The 16718-nt window shown below is 42.8% G+C and overlaps 1 protein-coding gene across 1 annotated transcript in view; it reads right to left on the reverse strand.

Moving 5' to 3' along the window:
* LOC132820008 (sodium- and chloride-dependent neutral and basic amino acid transporter B(0+)-like) overlaps window positions 1–16718 on the reverse strand; it is a 207459-nt gene that overhangs the window by 27630 nt on the left and 163111 nt on the right. The window lies entirely within an intron of this gene.

The following is a 16718-nucleotide window of genomic DNA, read 5'->3' on the forward strand; positions in this document are numbered from 1 at the left end:
AATTTTGAGTGAATTCTCCCACCCTGATGTCATGAGAGTAATGACAAGTGTGGTGACAAAATAAGGTGAGAAAGAAAAAAGTGTAGATTTGCATCATTGCAAAAGAAGGTCTTGACTTGCCCTGAGCTTAGAAAGGTGAGTTCAAAGAGGTGACGACCTTATTTCAGTGCATTTGCAGTTCATTAAAAGCCGACTTACATCGCTTTTCCAAAACATCTCTCCTCTACCACGAAACGTAGACAGTGAAAATTCCCAACAGAAAGGTCAGAGCCAGTTCCTGACAATTATAGCTTGGTGAAGACCCATCCTGCCATCACCCAATGCACTTCACACATCGATGCTGACATGGCGGATTGACGCTCATTAACTTTAGCACCAGGTTACAGAATGTCAGAGACCATCATCACTCAGACTGCCAGCTGCTTACACACCAAATACAATTCGTGTGCTTTGAGTAAGTGGTGATGTGTGAACGTTAGAGGATCCACCACAGTCATTCAATCACACTATATGGGGATGGTCACAGTCAGTTCAAGTGATGTAGTGTAGTGATTACAGGTAGGTCAGTTGAGGGATCAATCTGTGAGGGTGTGGCCAGCTTTTCTTTGCAATGAGACAAAGGGAGAGACTCAGTATGAAGAGAGGGACACATGAGCGGAAGGAGGTGATGATGAGCAGGAGAGTGTTATGGACCAGACCCTCTCAAAATATTTTAAGAAGGTAGACTAGGCCCTAATTTTTTCTTATTTTAAAGACAGATGTAAAGTGCCATGTTCCAGAAACTATTTTCTAGTCAAACTACTTGCTATTAAACAAAACGTAATGTATTCAAATGCTATAGTTAAAATACAACAAAAGAAAGAAGAACTTAGAATAAATTAACTCGACTGGAAAACTTAACAGAACAATAGATACAACAATTATTGCTAATTAACTGTTTCAATATAGTAGTATTCCATAAACACTCCTTTTGGCAAAAAGGCAAATTTGAAAACAGATTTTGTCTCACATGTAATCCAACAACCTACGAAGAGAACTGCTAGCTTTTGGCTATAATCAAGAGATGGGGAAAATAGGTTCCACTTTTTCAACATCACAATAGCAACCGATGCTGAATTTCAAAATTAAAAAAACTAAAAACTAGAAATCCTGATTTGTGAGAGCTGGCCACACCCATCCAGGCTGCACCTATTATTCCAACTTTAAATAAAAACAAGGCCTCCCAAGTTGTTTACTTTCTAGGCTCTCACTAGCCAATTCGGCACCTCTGCCTTAAAACTTTGCTTAATTGTAACCAGGACAAAACACACTTCCTAAAGCCACAGCATTGTCACAAGAAGTCATCAGGTGTTCCCAGTGAGTAAGCTGGAAATGCAGGAAGGGTTAGCAGTTTGGGAGGATGTGATGCTGTGAGCCCTTGGGTGGAACACGATGCATGCAAGTAGTTCATGAGCCTTGGCAAAGGCATGTGCCGTATCCTGAGTAAGAGGTAACAGAGAGAAGATGGTGGTACTTGATCTTGCAGAGTGCAGAAAATCTTTTCACTCTGTACACAGCACTGACCCACATTGCTCTTTATGCCAAGGTTGGTTGTCTTTGTTATGGTGTTCCCCTTTGGGGGATGGGGGAGGTGAGCAAGGATAAGGATTCCCATCCTCTCCCCCAGACAGCCCAGCAGCACCTTCAGATCTCTGTCCTGGAAGGAGCTTGTCTTTCCCCTTGAGACCATTTCCAGATCGAGCCCCTGCAGTCTGAGAGATCAATGCTGATTGGGAGAGCCTGAAGTAGTGGCAGCTGGGCTTTTGGGGCAGGGGTGGGTGGTACAAGGAAACCAGGAGAAGATCTTACCTGGAGCACAGGAAACACGATTTCATGAGAAATGCAGCCATCATCTCAGGATTATAACTAGTGAGGAGAAACGTAGAAGACGGTGTTAGAAAATTGATTGTGGGCCACTGTGAAACTCACTGGCCGTCACACTTTAAGGAGAAATCGGAGAATTTAGCCCGACTTCACTGTATTGGAAAGTACAGGATGTTCAAAGGATGTACTTGACAAAAAGTATGTAAAAAATCAACAGAGCAGTTCAAATCAGTGAGATTTTTTAAACAAACGCAGAGGAAGTCTCCTTGCTGGGTTTGAATCTGATTAGAATGTTTTTGTTTAATTGGTGGGCAACAAGATTCCGTGCACTGAAGTGTTCCATGCAGACCCCAACTGGATGGCCTAACAGAGGTTACCATAGCAACACCCCTCTGCAGGTCAGGGGTAACAGCAGGGATGGCCTGCTCTCCTACTTATTAAAATTGTGAATTATAAACAGGGGACTTAGCCAGGTCACGACAGGAGGTGGAAGGAGCGAGCCCTCTACACTGTGCCCTATCTCCAGCCCTCTCCCTGTAACCACATTACGAGGTAAAAACAATGACTGCAGATGCTGGAAACCAGATTCTGGATTAGTGGTGCTGGAAGAGCACAGCAGTTCAGGCAGCATCCAAAGTGCAGCGAAATCGACTTTTCGGGCAAAAGCCCTTCCTGATGACCACACTATAACCACACTACCCCCAACACAAACACACACACAAACACCGCCAGACCAGAATACTGGGAGCAGACTGGAACATCTCACTGTCAACTCTGGTCAGCGACTGGAATCGGGTATTAAAGATGCTTCAGCTCTGAGTGAGAGCCAGTCAGACTATCATGATGCCCATATTAAGAAGCTAGACAGTATAAGTATGAACTGTATCTAACCTTTCAAATGTTTCGTACATTGTGACCACCCCCAATCAGTTCTTTGAAAATACCTGAGCTATGTTTGTGGAACAGTCCCCTTCTCTTAATCATCCTGCAATGGGATTTAAGAGTACATTTTACTATTTAGTATTTCTATTTCAAAAGGAATGTACATCAGACAAAGGTCAGGAGGCCTGACTTCGAGCCTACAGGACTACTGTCCAATGTCTAAGCTACAGTATTCTCTCAATTGTACAGAGATGTGAGCTGATGATCTGTGGGTGAAAATTACTTCTTTAATTGTGCAACAATTTTTCATGAAACAGTCTGGATTGGAACAAAGATGCAGCTGAAAGGAGTAGGGTATTTATGTTACATTAAATTTAATCTGACTTCAGGCTATCAGAAAACCGGTACTTCCAGACAAGGTGATTGACATGATCTCGTGCAGATTAATAATTCATAAAGGCTTTTAATGATGTACCAATTGTGGCTCTTTGTTATATTATAGACAAGGGAAAATCAAAACTCTCAACAACTGAAAGTGCTTTGTGCTTCTGAAAAGGGTCATTCTGTTTTGTTTGTGAGATTTTATTTACAAAAACGATAATGCTTTTGGTGACAAAATGTAGTTTTATAAATTCAACGCTGACTTGCTTTACAGTACACGGCATGTAATGCCATAATTGAGAGAAATCAGCAAGGTAAAGGCTATGTTGTAAATGTAATATCCATGTTAATTTGCTGAGGCAGGTTCTGAGAATAGAAACCAGGATTTTATAAACCTCCCGGAGGTGGACCAGGAGGTAGAAGAGCTGGTGAAATGATGAGTGGCCACGTGTGATTGGCTGTTTGATGTGATACTGCCAAAAGGGCTTCGGGTTTTTGAAAAGATTCGTAGGGTTATGGATTTGGTCATAGATTCATTCGCTGAACTGGTGTGGTTTTCTGCAGACGTTTTGTCACCTTGCTAGGTGACATCATCAGTGTGTCTTCGATAAAGTGCTGTCGGTCTGTCCTGCCTGGTACTTGTGTGTCTCTGCTTTTTGGTACTTCCAGTTCTGTATCTGAATGGTTTGTATATCAGATCCTGTTCAATATGTTTATTGATTGAGTTCCAGCTGGAGTGACAGGCTTTAAGGAATTCTCTCATGTGTCTCTATTTTGCCTGTGCTGGGATGGTTACATTGTCCCAGTTGAATTTGTGTCCTTCGTTGTCCGTGTGGGTGGAAATCAGAGTACTGGTTCAGTCTGGCAGTGGGGAGTTGATGCTCATGCATTCATATGGTCAACTTTTCTTCCTGTTTGTCCTATGTACTGTTTTTCACAGGCCTTGCAGGGTATCTTTGTAGATTATGTTCATCCTGTTGAATGGGGGTATCGGGTCTTTAACTTTTGTGACGAGTTGGTGAAAAGTGTTTACCGGTTTGTGGGCCACTAAGATTCCTAGGGGTCTGAGTAGTCAGGTAGTCATTTCAAAAGGGCTTTTTCCCAGTGGAGGGAACGGATGCAGAGAATGTCCACTGGGTGGGGGGGGGAGCGGGCTTTTTTTATTCATTTCTGGGACATGGATGTCACTGGCTGGCTAACATTTATTGCCTGTCCCTAGTTGCCCTTGACAAGGTGGGCAGGAAGATATCTTCTTGAACCGTTGCAGTCCATGTGCTGTGGGTAGACCCACAATACCCTCACGGAGGGAATTTCAGGATTCTGACCCAGCATAGTGAAGGAACGGCGATATATTTCCAGTCAGGATGGTGAGTGGCTTGGAGGGGGACTTAGTCAATGGTATTCCCATGTATCTGCTGCTCTTGTCCTTCTGAGTGGAAATGGTCGTCGGATTGGAAGGTGCTGTCTGAGGATCGTCGGTGAATTGCTGCAGTGCATAATGAAGATAGTACACACTGTTGTCAGTGATGGAGGGAGTGGATGTTTGGTTGCAAAAACATAATTGAAGCCCCAATTAGGGGTCATTTTGCTGGTGGTGAGGCAATCGCCCCCGATGCAGGGGGAAAGCCAGTTAAATGGTGGCAGCATCTCAACAACAGCTCAACGTTCAGGACTGATAGCTCAGGGAGGGAGCTGCAAGCAGTTCCAGCAGCTGTAATGATCGTCTTGCAAGGGTTGCACCTCCAACTCTCAGCTCCTGATTTTATCTATTTTTTCAAACTTCCCTGGCTGAGCTCCCAAGGTCTTGTACCTCAGCAGCACCCACCTCTCTCTCTCTCTCTCTCATTGAGATTATTAAGCTCTTTGACTGGGCCAGCAGCATCAGCTTCCCTCATTGATAGTGGGCCTGTGGGCAACTCATGATGAGTATCTAACCAATGAGAACTCCTTTCATCATGCATCAAACATCAGGTGGATAGATAAGCCTACAAGAACAAGTCCCACATGATTCAGGGCTTTCTATTGAGCTCACTGCCCCCTATCACGTCAAATTGCATCTTCTAACGTTCTTTAAATGTCATTCCCCTCAGTCAATCTACACGATCCACCAGCAAGGTCCACTCAATGCTGCTTGTCTCCCTTCCCTATTGCTCCAAAAGTCTCAACAGTTCTACTCCCTCACTTCAAACAGAAAAATTGATTCCTACCAACGCCTCGACACCGCAGTATCAACCTTGCCTTTCTCTTCCAGCCCCTTTACGGTGCCAAGGTGTGAAGATTATCATTGCATTTTTAATTTGGGTTTTGATTTGGGTTTCTTTTTCCACTAGAAGTTGCAACTTGATACAGCAGGGAGTGGTGACCAGAAGACTGTAAGATACAGGAGCAGATTTAGGTAATTCAGCCCATTGAGTCTGCACTGCCACTCAATCATGGCTGATATATTTCTCAAGTAAAAAGTGAGGTCTGCAGATGCTGGAGATCAGAGCTGAAAATGTGTTGCTGGTTAAAGCACAGCAGGTTAGGCAGCATCCAAGGAACAGGAAATTCGACGTTTCGGGCCAGAGCCCCCTGATGAAGGGCTCTGGCCCAGAACGTCGAATTTCCTGTTCCTTGGATGCTGCCTAACCTGCTGTGCTTTAACCAGCAACACATTTTCAGCTCTGATATATTTCTCAACCCCATTCTCCTGCCTTCTCCCCAGAATCCATGATCTCCTTCCCAATCATGAAACTATCTCTTTCTTAAAGACACACAATGGTTTAGCTTCCACAGTCTCATTCCGTAATGAGTTCCCCAGATTCACCACTCTCTGGCTGAAGAAATTCCTCTTCATCTCAGTTCTAAAGGGTCATCATTTCACTCTGAAACTGTGCCCTCAGGTCTTCGTCTCTCCTACTGGTGGAAGCATCTTCTCCACATCCACTTTATCCAGGCCTCTCAGTACTCTGTAAATTTCAATCAGATCACCCCTCATTCTTCTAAATTCCATCAAGTACAGGCCCAGAGTCCTCAACCACTCACCACACAACAAGCCTTTGTCCCTGGGATCATTCTTGTAAACAACCTCTGGCTCCCCCTCCAATGCCAGCATATTCTTCCTTAGATATGAGGCTCAAAACCGCTCCTAATATTCCAAACACAGTCTGACCAGAGCCTCATAGAGTCTCATCTCTGCTCTTACAGTCTCAAGCCTGCTCTGCCATTCAATAGGATCACGCCTTATCTGACATTCTTCATGTTCCACTTTCCAGCTCTTTTCCCGTAACCCTTGATTCCCCAACTGAGCAAGAATCTAGCTGTCTCAGCCTTAAGTACACAGAAGGACTCTGCTCCAAATAGCTCACTGTGCAAGAAGTTCCAAAGACTCACAAACCCCTGAAAGAAGAAATTACTCCTTACATCAGTCTTAAATTGGTGCCTTTAATTCTGAGACTATGCCCTTTGCCCCCAGATGTTCCCATGAGGGGAAACATCCTCTCTGCATTTACCCTGACAAGTCCATTAAAAATCTAAAATGTTTCAATGAGATCACCTCTCATTCTTTTAAACTCCTGGGAGTAGAGTACCAACCTGTTTAACTATGGTTTGTAAGATAATCCACCCATTTCAGGGATCCTGGTGAACCCAGGAGAGCTTGATAGAAAGTTGAGAAGATTGTGGATTTATTCTTGATACTGTATCCATCTTGTAGACGTTTGGGGCACAGCAAAAGATCACATGGGCTTGTCTCTGGATTGACGTTAAATATAATCACCACTATCCCTACTCAGGACTTTTTGTCACACCTCAGGTTAAAGGAGACATCTCATGAACACAACTGAGGATGTCAATCCGGGTGTTCCCCAGCAGGAAACCCAGGATGAATCATGTCATACAGAACCTGATAAAAACCAGGTGTGAGGCCTTCAGATCAGGAGACCCACTCAAATATAAGGAATTCAAGTATGACTTCCGCAGAGCTCTTAAGACAGGACCAATACCGATCCAAACTAGAGACCCAGACTGACACCTGGAGACTATGGCAAGGACTGAATGACATCACAAGTTCTAAAAAGAGTCAGTGCAAGATAGCTGACAATGATACATCCCTCCCAGATCATCTCAACACCTTCTATCCTCGCTTTGAGCAGAATTTCAGCAGAGAGGTAACACCTAATATGACAAGTCCTGACGACAGTCACTGCATCAGAGGTCAGATCAGTTTTCCTTCACGTGAATCCAAGGAAAGTGATGGGACCAGACAGAGTACCAGAACGTGCACTCATGTGCAGATCAACTGGCAGAGGTCTTCTCGGACATCTTCAACCTCTCCCTGCAGCAGGCCACTGTCCCTGCCTGTTTCAAGAGGGCCAACATCACCCCTGTGTCTAAGAAGGCTCATGCAGTATGTCTCAATGACCACCACCCAGTGGCCCTAACTTCGGTGGTCATGAAGTGCTTTGAAAGGCTGGTCATGGCATTAATCAACTCCAGCCTCCCCACTACTCTTGATCCACTCCAATTTGCTTATTGGACCAACAGATCCATGTCAGATGCCATATCACTTGCCCTTCACTCCTCCCTAGAACATCTTGACACCAAGAACTGCTATGTAAGAATCCTACTCATTGACGACAGTTCAGCCTTCAACACTATTATCCCCTTGATTACTAAACTTACTGATTTGGACTAAGCCCCACTCTCTGCAACTGGATCCTCAATTTCCTGACCCACAGGCCACAATCAGTGAAGACTGGGGCCAATATTTCATCCTTACTAACACTCAACACTGGAGCCCCCCAGGACCACGTACTCAGCCCCCTACTATATTCACTGTATAACCATGACTGCATCGCCAAATACCAGACTAATGCCATTTACAAGTTGGCTGATGACACCATCATAGTCGGTCAAATCTCAGATGGTGACGAAACCGACTACAGACGGGAAGTGGAAGACCTGGAAAAATGATGCACTGAGAACAACCTAGCTCTCAATGTCGGCAAAACCAAGGAACTCATTATTGACTTTCGGCGGGATATTACTCATCCTTTTATAGGATCACCATCAAAAGCAATCTGTCTGGATGTATCACTATCTGGTCTGGTAGCTGTACCATTCAAGATCAGAGACGGTTACAGAGAGTGGTGAACTGAGCCCGGACACTCACAAAGGCCAACCTCCCATCTATAGAATCCATCTACCAGGCCCACTGTCAAGGAAAGGCCAGCAGCATTCTCAAAGATCCATCCCAACCTGGCAATGTTTTTCTACAATCTCTGCCATCGGGGAGAAGGTACAGAAGCCTGAACAAATGCACCAGCCAGTTTTGGAACAGTTTCTATCCTACTGTTGTTAGAATACTGAATGGACTCACAAACTCTTGACATTCACCTGTATCTGTATTTTTGTTTTTGCTGCTGTTTACCTATTATTTACTTATCTATGCTACTTAACTCTGTGATCTGCCTGTATTGCTCGCAAGACAAATCTTTTTACTGTGCCTCGGTACACGTGACAATAACTTAAATTCAATTCAATTCAATTCAATTACTCTCTTTTAAAGAGACACATTCATAGCATTTGCCTCAAATGAGTCCGGACTGTTTTGTTCACCAGAAGAATTATGAATGGAACTGAACCGTGCAATCATGGGTGAACATCCCTACTCCTGACATTAAGATGGAGGGAAGGTTATTGTGGAAGGAGGTGAAAATGGCCGAGTCTAGGACACTTCCCCAACTCCCCCCTCGATCCCAAACCTCCAACATCTGCTCCCATTTAACAGTTCTTAGGAGTTAAAATTCAGCTGGATTTGTTGGATATAGTAGAGTTTATATCCCAAGGAGATTAGGAGGCCAGCAGGACTTGAAATGCAAACATTGAGGTTCAAGATGGTTTACATATTCACTAATGGCACCCAATTACTATCATTTTAAACTCACAAATATTGGAATACAAATATTCTTATACCAAGATGGTAAGAACAGAAATATTTGAACTTATACAGCATGACTCACCGTGTCCCAAAATGTTTATAGTGAATGAATTACTTTGGAAATGTAGTCACGTAAGTGCAGAGAAATGCAGCATCCAATTTCTGCACAAAAAGATCCCACCAGGAGCAATAACTTAAAAGGACAATTATGATGTTGGTTGAGAGGTAAACATTGACTGAGACACTGGGTGTACTCCCCATTCTTGTTTGAAAAGTGGTTCTGCATCTTTTACTGCCAGCAGACAGAGATCAGTTCAATATCTCAAGTCACAAATGGCACCTCAGACAGTTTAGCACCCTTTCAGTGCTGCAGTGAAGTGTCAGCCTCAATGATGAGCTCAAATCCCTGGAGTGGGGAATATTGAACCTAAAATCTGATGACTCAGCAGCATCTAGTGCTCAGATACTACAGCTACATTGTACCCTTTGACACATCAAAAGTGGATATGAGAAGCAAAGAAATTTACAAGATTAAGTACCATTACATGTTGTGAAACAAAAAATTATGATAATGTAAATGCTATTACACAGATGGCATATAGATAAAATCTATACAATATTGATAGGTCACAAAGATTTAAAAGTACACAGGCACAGCAATTGTACTGGCAATGGAAACAGCTCTGTAATGAAGCTCAAGTCCTGAACCTGTCCCCACAGGTCACAACAGTCATTCATTGTTATTTCTATGGGGAACTCAATTAATCTGGAGATGGGACTACTTCGAATTAAGGATGGCAGCAGGTTTGCGATTCTGGGAGGTCAGTTAGAGGCATTGGAGCGGCAGCTTGCAACTGAGTAAGACACAGACAACACTTCAAGAGGAGGGTCTCTTACAACTTACAAAAAAAACCTGCCTTACAGTTAGAATTAAGTTAATTGTTATGCAGGTCTCTACTGTAGGGTGGAAAGGGGTGGGAACAAGATATAAAATGTAAATGATTTTATCCACAGTTGCAGATAAATGAATAAAATGTAAATATTCACATTTGTAAAATTTCAATAAAAATGTAAACAAAGCACTATAGATAAGTGTAAGATGTAAACTGTGAATGAATTACACTATAGTATAAGGAGAATACATGGATCACTTCCTACTTCATTGTGAATAATATATGAAACAGAATGAATTATTTTACAGATGGGAATTAATTGAATGATTTCCTTCATTGGTTGGATTAAAAATTGAATGGATTCTTCTACAGAAGGGAAGAGAATATTGCAAAAAATGTGAAGTTGTTTTGCAGAGATGGGCTGAAAATATGTTGCTGGAAAAGCGCAGCAGGTCAGGCAGCATCCAAGGAACAGGAGATTCGACGTTTCGGGCATAAGCCCTTCTTCCTGAAGAAGGGCTTATGTCCGAAACGTCGAATCTCCTGTTCCTTGGATGCTGCCTGACCTGCTGCGCTTTTCCAGCAACACATTTTCAGCTTTAAAATGTGTTACCAATGATCACAGATTACTTGTATATTAAACAAATGAAACCATTTTCTATTGATAATATTAGTCATGTTATCAAATTTTTTCTCAACATGATGTCCATAGTGCCTTTACTCCAGATGAAGCCAGCTACATTGGCAAAGCCTACTGCGTGGGTTATAGCTCTGACATCATCTTGAGGCAACAAGGTGAAATGGTGTGATGTAGCACAAATTACATTAGTCATGGCTTTAATATATGTGGGCTGAGGATTGGGAGATCTCACATAGATTCCCAGAGGACAATTGAAAGTAGCCAGTTGCATAAAACTTTAGGATGATGACCTCTGGGACAGGATGGCCACTCACTTCTTCAGGTTGTAGGTCACAAACCAGCAAATTCTAACAAGGTGGGCCAGAGCATTTTCGTTCACAGTGGCACTGTGCCTTGCTGCACTGGAGGAGATGACAGGGGAGCCAAATACTCAAGTCCCCTCTACAGCTTCGGGACCTTTTGCTGAGAATTGTTCACATGGAGGCTGTTCATCAGCCACTGGAGGTTACTGCTGTTCCTGAGCTTGCTATTGCATTTGTATCTCCTCAATGTTTCTGCTCCTTCACTACACCACAGTCACAGTGATAGTGATTGTTTGAACCGGTGTGGGGAATCCAAGAAACGAGACTGCTCCTTGGTAATGTTAGCATTTGTATCACACATAAATAGCAGCTTGCATTATCCTCAACAGTGAGATATGGAGGACTCCAACAGGGAAGGACCCCGGATGCCTGTTCATGGGCCTTTGACATAGTGGATATTATTCTGATGCACACATCATGTGACACATCATGCAAATGCAGTAAGAGATTGTAAGTGCAACATGATTAATGAGACCTTGCCCCACCTCCATTCTATCATTCCGATATCTTTAACCTGTACTGTGTAAGTGGCTGAATGATGCAATGGACCCTTGAAAGGCCTCAAATTGCTCCAAAGTAGAGAATGAACAATTACTCCATTAGTCCAGGTTGGTGACAGCAACTTTTCGTCTCCATTGCTCATTTGTCATTCAATCTTATTGTAACAATTATATTATTTTCTACTAGTTTACAGATGTATGTAATCATGCCCACACATTTTCATGGAAACTAGAGCTGTAAACTAATCAATGAAATTTCAAGTGCAAATTGTCCCTTTTTCCCAAGTGGGGTGAAAGTAGAACTATCCCACATGAACTGTAAAAGAAATTGCCATTTTCAGTCAGGATGTAACTAAATTAAAACCTTTCAACAAGGACAAGCAGTTCATGAACTGGCAGAATTTGTTTATGTGGCAAAATAACTTATGGAATAAAAGATTCCAGAAATCTGTGAGGGTAAAATATAATGTTGGAAACAATAGAACGCAAACAATTTTGGAGAATGTCAAAAAGATTGTTCTGAGGAAAAAGTTACAGGCAGTAGTACAAAACAAATCACACGAGAAATTTGAAATGTGATCTATCAAAGTTAAAGGCAAGAATGGAATGGGAATGTTGCATGGATAGAAAGTGCCATAGCATACACCCGAGATTTACTAAGTTTTGAATTGGGAGAAACTAAGAACTCGCTCTAAATAAAAAGTCAAACAAAACATTTTATTTTGAGAGTTTTTTGCAAATCAAATGCAAGAATGATAAGTTATCCAACTATTGAAATACAATTAATTGCTCATGGCTTTCAAACAATGCAAGCAAAGTGAATGTTACTTCTGAGCAATATTACACCTTAGTCTTCAATTAGTCTTCAAAGAAAATAAGGAAAAAGTAACAGGCATTCAGGTGCAGGCATACTAGTGAAAGTACTTGCCACAATCACATATAAGACACTGAGTTCACATACTCATGTATTGTTGTGTCAAAAGAGAGCCTACCCATGTATGATCTGAATGGCCTGCGAGAAAGTTGTTTCTATTAAAAGAGTACACATAGTGAAGGCTCAAAGTGATATAGGGCCTTGAACCACAAATAGGAATACAAGGATTATTTTGAGGATTAAGTGGTTTGTTAGAATTGATAAACAAAGTTTCCTAGTGATATTGTCTTACAGGGATATGATAAATGATATTATACATGATAAATATAAAAGAAGATAAAATAGAGAACTTATAGGACAATAAAGAAAATAAATTAAACAGTGATTGTTAATGCAAATACTTTTGTTTGATAAATGGAAAAGGCATTTGTGTTAGTTATTTTTGGAGAAAATGTTCTTGACTTACTTAATAGACTCAAGCATTATTTTTGTGTTCAATCTTCATTCAAATTTTTTCTTCATTCTCCATTCTTTTTCTTTGTACATTAAACATTACCAGACAGAACATTTGGATATCTTTACATAACTCAGCTGTAGCACTTTGGAGTTTAAATCAGAGGATTGTGGATCCAAGTTACCCTTCAGGGATTTAGGCTTACATTTCAGTCTGTTAATGAAGGATCAGAGTACCTAATGATGTGTTACTTATTACAAGAGGCATTGAACTAGGCTATATCAACCTGATCTGGTGGACATAAAAGATTGCATTACATTATTAAAAACAGAGTTCTCCGTAGTGTCCTAAATTAACTGGTTGTTATCTAATTATTATTTACAGGTCCTTGCTGTTCAGAATTTAAATTGGTTATGATCATCATAGAGACCAAAACTTTGTAAAAATAAATATTGGGTGAAACTTGACCAGCTCCATGTGGTGTGGCTTATGGCAAGCTGAGCGGTCCAGTCAATTGGGATTTTCGGCAAAGCCAATCTTGTCAGTTGAGATCACCTCACTGCACTTTGTTTGCTTTTTTCAAATATTCTTGCTAGACAGCAGCAAATACCCAACTGATGATCGCTATAGTTAGTTAAGTGGCTGGTTAACAGATCAACTTATCACGAGTTGTGATCTTACCAGACAAACTATCTGTCAGAAAAAGTCAACAAGGAGACCAGAATGGACTCTTGGCCGGTTCAATATAACTGCTTTCTCCAGGAGATCCATGCTGGCCACAGACAAACTAGAAAGTAGAGCCGGATCCACAATCACCAGGGCACATACCCGTCCCACTTCTGATAAAAGCACGTTACTTTCAAACAGGCATTGCCACCATCCTGGCATCTTCCAACACACTGGTACTGTGCCCTGCAAGGCCACATTGTTCCAGAAGTGCCCACCAGCAACTTGCAGTGAATGGCTGTATTGGGCAGAGGGAACACACAGGCAAAGGAACCCATTCCATGGGCTTTACCAGGCTGTCTACCAGGGCTGTTCCCTTGTTCCCTCAGTGTGTGTTTCATGGTGCCTATTTGAACTGTCCTCTGTATGCAGACTTTGCTTGCCCTGCCAGGGGTTGGCTGGCACAGTCAGACAATCAGGCAGATGGATATGATGTAGGGTATATGCCCAACAAGGATGTGTGCCATATCACATTGGAACCTGTACCACATGGCCTCAGTGTTCGCACCAAACAAACTGAAATGGTAGCAAGCAGTGCGCATGCTACAAAGTCATGGGGGAGTAGTCCACAGAGAGGTCCAAGTCAGTCAGGGGTCTCAGCACAGATAGTCAAGGGCAGCCTCCCATTCTAGCCCTGGGTTTAGTCACACATTGGTGCATGGTCAGGGTGGTGTTGCACAGAGGCACGTGCCTCTGTGCTCCAGGGATAGGGTCAGTCTTTTGTCTCCATAGGGATCAGTCCAGCAGGAGAGTACTGTCATGATTAGGGATATGTGTGTCAAACAGCCAGAGATGTGGGTAGGCCAGGACCCATGCTGCCAGGTCTGGTCGCTCAAGAGAGTGGGCCACAGTCAGCCAGCTGTCTCCATTCACAGGAATTAAGGAGGACGGGTCGAGTGAAGAGTAGGCTGGGATGTGGGCGCGAGTTTTAATCCCATGGACAGAGCTTGGATAATGACTTGGAAAAGTGTGAAGCCTGTGGGGGTTAAGGGAATGGCATTTAGAGAGGAGAGCTTTATATTGGGGGTCTCAACAGCATTTTGGTATTGATGCTGAGGACCACTCACTGTCATGTTAATCATGATGCAAATGGATGGCATGTAATACTGAGGAGAACTGCTGCCATATGCAGGATAAGTGAGTGGACTTGTGAAGGAGGAAGCTGAACTCTAACCATTCACTGGGCCTTCATTGGGGAACAATATTCTCCTTCGACACATGAAATACTGGTCATGCAAGGACGTAGTATGCCAATGCACTTTCCTACAACATTCACTGTCTGGGTTGTACTTCCCGAAACTCACTGTAATAAGCACTGCTACCCATATAGTCAGCCAAAATATGGGCAATGACGAGGAGGAGGTCTAAAATGCTGAAATGAGCTGCTATTATGTACACAGATTGCTAGATCTGCTTCCACAATGTACTTGATGATCATCACAGACCCGCAACCACTGCACCTGCTTAATGGCAAAGTGATACTCCAGAGCACTATTTACTATCTACAGCCAGGATAAAGACAGGAACAACTACATGAATGGTGAAATGCAAAGGTTTATGAATTTACATACTATTGAATATGAAATGAATTTGAAAAATGAGCAATGATAGCAGTGAATCATTGGCGTTTCTGCATTTCCCCTGAGTCCTGATTGCCTGCCTGCCAACCCTCCCAATACAAATGTACAAGGTCCCTCATCACCCAGGCCACAAGGTCATCTCCTGCCAGGGGTTCAGCAAGTGCCTGGTCTCTGGCAGATCTCCTACTATAAATGGCCTGGGCATTTCTTCCTTTACCATGGGGCAGAGTTGCACATGTGTGACCTCATCGAGCCCAGTGTTATGTCATCATCCTGGAGTAGGGGGAGTGAAGTGTCCAGAAGGTAGTGCAGAAGATGGTCCCTCCATGCTTCCATGATGATCTTGGGACAATGGGGATCCCTTCTCTGTGGGAAATGTTTCCGTCTGTATGGGATAAAGGGGGAAGGTATTGCAGCCACTGGTTAGTCGTGTCTTCTCTGTTCCTGTCTTCTCCTGCTCAGAGCTGAAAATGTGTTGCTGGTTAAAGCGCAGCAGGTCAGGCAGCATCCAAGGAACAGGAAATTCGATGTTTCGGGCATAAGCCCTTCATCAGGAAGGTCAGGAGTGCTTTTCTCAAGAGTGGATGATGTCAGTCCACTGTGTTATGGGGTATCTTCTCCTGTAAAGGCATAAAGGGGGAAAACAAGTAAGGCACAAGAGAGGGAACAATATTGAGATGTTCCAAGGGATCGAGGAAGCAGAGCCGAGGGCATGTTACATTAGTGATATAAAAGCATGAGAGAAATGATTTCAAATGAGGGTAAGTGTTGTATACAACAGAAGGGGTGCCACAGCATGAGCATTGGTGGGAGATGAATACAGTGGCTTTGAAAGGTTTGAGGTAGCAGAGAGCACTCACTCTGATGGAGTAGAGAAGATCATTGACCTTCTCACCCTGGAAGTAGTATTGATCCAATGACCATCTTCAACCTGGCTGGCATGGTGAGATGGCGTTCTTCTGGGATGTGGACTCCACTCCTCTCCACTGCCCCATCCTCAACAATCCCCAGCTGCCTCTCTGAGAACTGTGGTGTCAGCTAACCCTTCTCTGTCATCTCTCCTGATGCCTAACCCTGCTGAACAGTGTTTGAAAGATGCAGCAGCCTCAAGGAATGCTGAGTGGTGATTTTCTCCATGAACTGAGATAGAGATATGGCAGGGACAGGACATGAATCTCACCAGGAGGATTCCAATGGCAATTGAAGTGACAAGTTTCGCAAGTTACAGTGAGAAAGCTCACTCAGCATCACAGTGAGAATTGTTCCACCAAACTCGCTGGCAACTTGCATAAGCCAAAAAATGCATAATATTCAGCCTTTTCCCAATGACCAACAGAAATCACTGCACAATCAGATTTCACATTTTAAATTATTTTCAGTAAGAAACTAAAATCAATACCAACTAAATATTATTTTGTTAGCAACTAGGACACTCAAGTAAGGTTTCTTACACTATTAGCTAATTAAGACAGCTGAAAACCATTCCATATTTAAGTTATGCCGCAACCTCAATATATAATGCAGTCTTGTAGATAAAATCCAATCCCTTCCAGCAGCTGCTTCTTTCTCCCTTCCACATTGCAGAGGGTCTTTCAACGTTTTTTTGTAAATTGCTTCACTCAGTCTTCAAGCATTTCCAGTAG

This window comes from Hemiscyllium ocellatum, chromosome 11, assembly GCF_020745735.1.
Source record: "Hemiscyllium ocellatum isolate sHemOce1 chromosome 11, sHemOce1.pat.X.cur, whole genome shotgun sequence".
In the NCBI taxonomy this organism is placed as follows: Eukaryota; Metazoa; Chordata; class Chondrichthyes; order Orectolobiformes; family Hemiscylliidae; genus Hemiscyllium; species Hemiscyllium ocellatum.